The sequence below is a fragment of the Sciurus carolinensis genome, chromosome 1 (assembly GCF_902686445.1).
Source record: "Sciurus carolinensis chromosome 1, mSciCar1.2, whole genome shotgun sequence".
Classification (NCBI taxonomy): Eukaryota; Metazoa; Chordata; class Mammalia; order Rodentia; family Sciuridae; genus Sciurus; species Sciurus carolinensis.
Genome location: NC_062213.1, coordinates 53,967,337 through 53,974,223, shown reverse-complemented (window position 1 = coordinate 53,974,223; position 6,887 = coordinate 53,967,337). Strand labels below are relative to the sequence as shown.

At 36.3% G+C, this 6,887-nt stretch overlaps 1 pseudogene; it reads right to left on the bottom strand.

Annotated features, from left to right (window-relative positions):
• Positions 1-2,029: 2,029 nt before the first annotated feature.
• Positions 2,030-3,040, bottom strand: LOC124981512 (casein kinase I-like; annotated as a pseudogene).
• Positions 3,041-6,887: the final 3,847 nt, after the last annotated feature.

Sequence of the window (6,887 nt, the reverse complement as noted above, 5' to 3'; positions counted from 1 at the left end):
CATTGTTTAAATTACTTATAGCCAATTGCAGTTAGAAAGTATTAAATGAAAAAATAAAGAAATAAACAATGTTTTAAATTTTACACTTCTTTGATTGGCATGATGTAATCAGTGCCTTCCAACTCTGTGCTAGTCTGTACTTTGTTTTCAGTGTAACCACATTGTATACTCTACCTACCCATTAATCACTTAGTAGCTGTTCCAGTTATCAGGTCTATTTGTGTACATCTGGCAAAGGTAAATACATGGGCAAAACAAATACCGGTATTATGTATTTTGGGTTTGTAACTCTATGTTCTACAGGATTTAAAAGTCAATGTTATTGACCACAAAATATATAAATATGTATTTGTATCAACAAAAACATAAAAGGGAGGATGGAACTATAGGAAACAGTTTTGTAAAATATTGAAGTTAAGTTGTTATTGATTTGGACTATACTTTTATACATTTAGGATGTGAAATAGCATGGTAAACACAAAATAAACTTTTAAAAATACACAAAAAATGAGAAATGAATTACAATGTTTCATTACAAAACTCAAACTAATTAAAGGAAACAGTAAAGGAAGAAAAGAGGAACAAAATGTATCATATATACATAAATTAAATAATAAGGACTGGGGACATAGCTCAGTTGGTAGAGTGCTTGCCCTGCATGCACAAGGTCCTAGATTCAGTCCCCAGAACCACAAAAAAATCAAGAAAGAAATTAAATAATAAAATGGCAGAATTAAAACCTTCCTTACCATTAATTAAGTGTAAAAATTATAAATGAATTAAAATCTTCAAACAAAAGGTAAAAATCTGCCAAATAGACAATTAAGGAAAAGAAAAGGAGAAAAACAAGATTCAACACTATCTTATCTTTAAGTCACTTACTTTAGTTCAAAGGACGTAGATAGATGGCCCTCGGTGTCCAGGTTCTCTACCCCCAATCCAACCAATTATGTACTTAAAATAGTTGAAAAAAATTTCATCTGTGCTGAACATATACAGATACTTTTTCTTGTCTCTATTTCTAAACAATACAATTTAGCAACTATTTACTATTTATGTAGCATCAAGGCAGCAAGAGTCAAAATGCAGAGCTCTGGCAGCTGTATACTAGGTATTGTGCCTGCAAATCATTAAAAAAGAAAGATTCAAAGAACACCTTTTCCCTTCAGACCAAATGGAAAAAATTAAATTAAAAAATTGAGAATTTATAAAACTAAATCTTAATTGACTTGCAAAGGAATATCATGTAACACATGACTTGAAGTAGTCTATCAAAATATTGAGATCTTTATTTCACAACAAGGTATTTTATTGTTAAAAACTTCATTTCCTTACAGAAATGGTTTTCACTTTTTAATAAACTTACAAACAAAACAGGTCTCATTTCAAAATAAATTCCCAGATCACATAGACGTTTACAGTGACTACATTTATCTAGGCAACTTATATAAATGTTCAGTTGTAAGATGTTAGCTAAATTTCTGTGACAATATACTTTTTTTTTCTTGAAAATATTATTTTAGAATTAATGCAGAGTCCTAAGGATAATCTAGTAGTCACTGTTTTACTTAAGTTTTCACTTTAGATGCTATTATTTCTAGCTCAGTAAGCAGTCCTTCATTTGCTCAAACACTGGACTCTGGTTACTACCACATCAGCTGGCTTGCAAATAAGAAGTCAAAAATTTAAAGAATGCTTCAAGTGAACATCTTGAAAACCTTAGGGATGGAATCACCCTAAGACTGCACAATTGTGAGCATTCAAGACCAAAGAATGCACAATTGTGAGCATTCAAGACCATTACAACTTTGAAGACTGTTACCCTGTTCTTTTGAAATGGTATTTCAAACCAGCTAAGTTCAAAATGAAAGGTTTTAACAACAACAACAAAAAAAATTGGCATATGCACAATTTCTCCACCAATTTAGTTAACCATTTAGTTAACTTTTCCACTTGAAAAAAAAGTAATAGTAAATCTGACACCATATTTCAGTATCTCAGTTAACATTCAAAATTGTAGTAGCTACAACTAGTAATACAACATCACAATGTTACTTTTGGTTTTGTCAGTTTGCTTGCCTATAGGGGTTGGGTCTGCTGACCCTGCCCACTGGAAGAGGCTACCATGTCTGTCTTTGCTTTAACATTATCAAATCAAACATTTAGTCATATTGGTGGTTCCGGATACTAAAAATGATGTGGAATAGTTGCCTCAGATACACAAAATTGGGGGGTTTCCTTAAAGCACAGCCCACTACAATAATTTAAGTACATAGCAAATGTTGTAGGAAATCCTTTACATAAAACTTCAATACGAGTGGACATCTTCTTTTCACTAATCTTTTCATATTTCTGTTTCTTTTTTGCGGCCTTTAGTTCTTGCCATGGCAAGCTAATTCTATTTAAAATATATCAAATGTATCCTAATGATTCCATGTCATCTGGGGAACTTTGCTCAATACCAAGTTGTTACATTGCTGTTAGTATAGGGGACAGTGCCAGTGGGGTTTTTATCTTCTCTGTATGGTATGTGTTACCCTGTCTTGTTGTCTCTGTGATTTTTGGCCAAACCAAAATCAGTACGGAAAAACTTATTACTGTGCTGCCCAATACCCATTAGGAAGGTATCTGGCTTAATGTTTCTACGTATAAAAGTTTTTGTATACACATACTCAATTCTACTGATCAGCTAACACAAGTACAGTTTTCATTGTGAATCTTCCTGAACAGGAATTGAAAAGGTCTTCAAGGCTGGGTTCCAGAATATCCATGACTACTAGCACACTATAGTCTTTTTCATGACCATACCACCATATGTGGGGAATGCCAACCCACCTTGAAGAATCTTAAAGAGTCTGCTCTGGTCCAAAAATTAGGGATGCCTGGCCCTTTGAGACTCTAGCTTCACTGCCACTTCCTCACTGTTGGTGATGTTCATTGCCAGATAAATGTCCCCAAAGGAGCTAGCCCTGATCTTCCAGAACAGTTTATAAGTCCCTCCAACAATGAATTCAACCTTAGAATCCTGGCTGCTGGCCATGCTGAGACACGAGGATGAGGCTGGTGCCAGGTCCAAGAGCTCTGAGCAGAGGATGGAGTCCTCTGTGTTGTTCCGCCTGGCAGCTCCAGCAGGTTTCTTCTAACCAGGAAGTGGTTTGTGAATGATTCTCTTGATGGGTAAGGATAGGCTTCTTGTTTCTGGGCGTCTGCTGCTGCCTGGTTTTCTCAGTGATGTAAGGGGCAGAAAGAGCAACCTGGTGAGTTAGGGCGTCAGGGGGTGGGCCAGGCTTATAACTCTGTTGCAAGTGCCATCTTGCTACTGCCCTGCAGTGGGGTGGGTTGATCTTGAACTTGAACTCAATAGTGTGTTTCTCATATTGTTCAGGTTGCTTTTACTTCATGTGTTTCATTTAATTTAACTTCATTTAACTTAATGGAATATACTTCAACATAACGTAACATATGATTTGAAATGATGACAATTCAATCATTATTAGGACATTAGATGTAAGGATGGATAAGTATTTAGGATTTTTATTTTTTATTAGATTAAGTGAATGATTTTCACATCTTTTTTCTTGTGTGTACACAGGGTTAGTGCAAATTGAATGATTCTAGAGAGAAGAATTTAAGTACAATAAATATTTTCATTATCTTATCAATTTGTGATTTTGTCATACAGAATAACTTTGTTAAAGCTAATCTTGACTAGTGGTCTTTATTCAGTGTTGTAAATATGCTTTATAAGAATATGCATTAAGAATCAGAGTGAGGACTGGGCATAAATAAATCTCTATGATCAAACTAGATTTGAATTTATACTGTTTAATAGTATTGCTTTAATTAATAGGCATATATATTTAATTCATTTTGCATATGCCTTAAGAGAAAAGCCAAATTCATCAAAATAGTATAGCTGATATCTTTGGGTATCAATCATATTTTTAAAACTTCTTTGTTCTATGTCATCGAATACTAAAAACAAACCTATAATTTGGAGATACTACAGTCACAGATATGGAAAAAGACAGAAAACCTGCTTGCCCTATTACAAAGGTGGTAAGTAGCAGATGCAGGACCCAAATCCATCTGTCATGACTTTAGAGTTCATATTCTATAGCAAGACCACAAGGGCATTTCCTTTTACACTATTATATCTTTCATTACATGAGGTAACTTTTCACCCAGCTCTTAACCCATGAAGGGCTTTGATCACAGGTCATGTACTGCAATTTCTGGCAGAAATGCTTTCTCTATTAAATTATTTGATGTAGGTAAATGTTTCAATTTGTGGTTAATAAATTTTCAAACATAACTCAGTTGTAGTTCCTTATATGCAATTACTTTATTTTCCTTTTTATTTGTCACCATAGTGGGGGGATCACTGTGCTTTAGGTTTGACAAGTTTTGAAGTTTGAATGTTCTCTGTCACAATTACAGTTCCATGTCTATGCAGAGAAAACTCAATCTTTCTCATCTCAAGCTTTCTTATCTCTAAACATAAAGATAATACTAACTGAATCTTTTGCACAAAGAAATTAAGAAAATGTAGGATGTAAAAACATTTCTCCAAAATGTTGGTATTGAGAAGACACTTATAAAAAGAAGTTCATCTTATCAATAAGTTATTTCTCTTATTTTATTTGTATCGTATTGAAATAAGTGATGACTGACAAAAGCTTAGGCCATGTTAGAAAATCAGATGGTTATATTTAATGGATTCTGTAATAAATGGTACACTAGCTATTAAATATTCGTATTCCACATTTGCTCCATTAGAATACTTATAGAAATATTTCAAGTTAGGGAAATGTAGTAAAGTGCAATAAAATAATGTTATCAATGAACAAATTGTCATAAGTCACAAAGAATTTTTTAAAAAGAATCTCCGTCAATCAAAGCACTAAGACAGAATGCAATCCACCCAGGTTGAAAAGTCTGATTGTATTTACCTCTGGAATTCAAGAGTGATAATCCAGAGAATATAGTTATAGGTGCTACACAGATCTCTGCGCTGTAGGCTCCTTATCTATGAATGTGATCACCCACCATCACTGAGCTGCCCACAGCTGCTGCTCAGCAGTCACATCCATCCTGGGACTCTGCAGTCACTGTCATAGCCATCTTGAGGGGCAACCTCCATCTTGGAACACTGACCAGGGCCTGGAAGCCCAACACCAAGATCACTTGTCAATTACCTTGATCATCCTCCACTTGCCCACATTTTGCCTGCCTATAGCCTGCCTTTCTCCTGACTGTGGCCTGCCACTCCCTGTTTGCCCACAGACTGCCTGCCATCTGCTGACAGATTGTCCACTGTCTACTGCTGCCTGGAAATCCATTTTCAGGGTACTCACAGGTTTGGTTACACAAGTCCACTGACATCTGGGGACACTAGAAAGGGATTGGGAGTCCAGGGTCAAGTCCCTGAAGGTTTGCCACCACCACCTCTGCCATTTGGGAGTGTGGCCACCTCTGTCTGGAGATACCTGTCAGGGCCTGGATATCTATCGTCCGGGAACCTGCAGGTCTGGTTGCACCTGAGGTTTTCCTTCTGGTTGTGCTAGTGGCTGCCGTCTGGCTGCATCTTTGCAGGGTCACTCCTTTGTGTGAGTGCATCCCTGGTGGTCTCTATGCAAGTTAAAATTGCACTGAGATCTCAGAACTACAACAAGGCTGAGCATGGGGAATCTGAAGGCCAGATCCATCAGATTGTAGCTGGGTCTGTGTAGGCCAGAATGAGCCTGTCAGGCTGTGGAAAGCTGGAGACTAAGGGCACTTCCTCATGGGAGCACAGGTTGGAGAAACTGGAGAAAATGGGACTCTTTCCACCTCAGTGAGTCCTGAAGTGCACAGGGACAGAGGGACTGGTTACAGTGGGTGGGAAGACAGGAAGAGGGTGTAAGGTCATATTGCTGTCAGCTCGGAAGTAGCCAGGGGACTGGAGCTACCATCAAACATCAGACAACCCCACTTACTGGTGCAAAAAGGAAGCTGAGAAAATTTTTGAAAGCTAACAGAAACAACGGTTCAATGTTCCATTGAGACTCTCCTTTTCTTTACCCCTTTCTCTCACACCTCTACCATCTTTGAATCCAAGTATTTTTCATGCATCAATTTATTGAGGAATTAGATGTATGAATTGTATATTACACTTTTGTTGTATTGTATTTTTCCTTTTTTAAAACAATCTGTATATATTTTGTCTTGCACTTATCTGTCTCCCTAGTTCCTCCTTCTCTTTTCTCTCACATGAACAGCCAATCCCTAATAAATACTCTTTCACTCTTACTATAAATTTTTACTTCTATTTTCTCTCCTTCTACCTCATAAAAATCATGTCCTACACTACTTCTGTTCCCTCATTTGAAATGTTGTACCCTTTTAGCAAAACTACTGTTTATATTGTAGACAATAATTATTTCTGTTTATTGTGACAAAACTGTAGATGCCTCAATAGAAGCTATTTGTTTTAAGACTGTATATTGTTTGCATTCAGTGCTGCTAATATTGGTCTTCCCCTTAAAGGTAAGGTACTAGAAGCCTTGAGGGACACTGTAAGTCTACAGGATAGAAACTGTACTGCCTCAGATTCATACTGCTAGATGGGAAGACACACAAACAACATGAAAAAAGGAGGGAACAAAGCACCTCCAACAAACCAAGATGCTCCAACAATAGAATCCATAGACAACACATTAGAAGAAATGTCAGAGAAGAAGTTTAGAAGGTGCATAGTTAAACTGATTATTGAAATAAAGAATGGTATAAGAGAGAAAATACAGGAAATGAAAGATCTCCTCAAAAAGAGGCAGAGATTATAAAAAGGAATCAAACAGAAGTCCTCAAAAAGAAGGAAATAATAAACCTAATTAAAAATTCCTTGG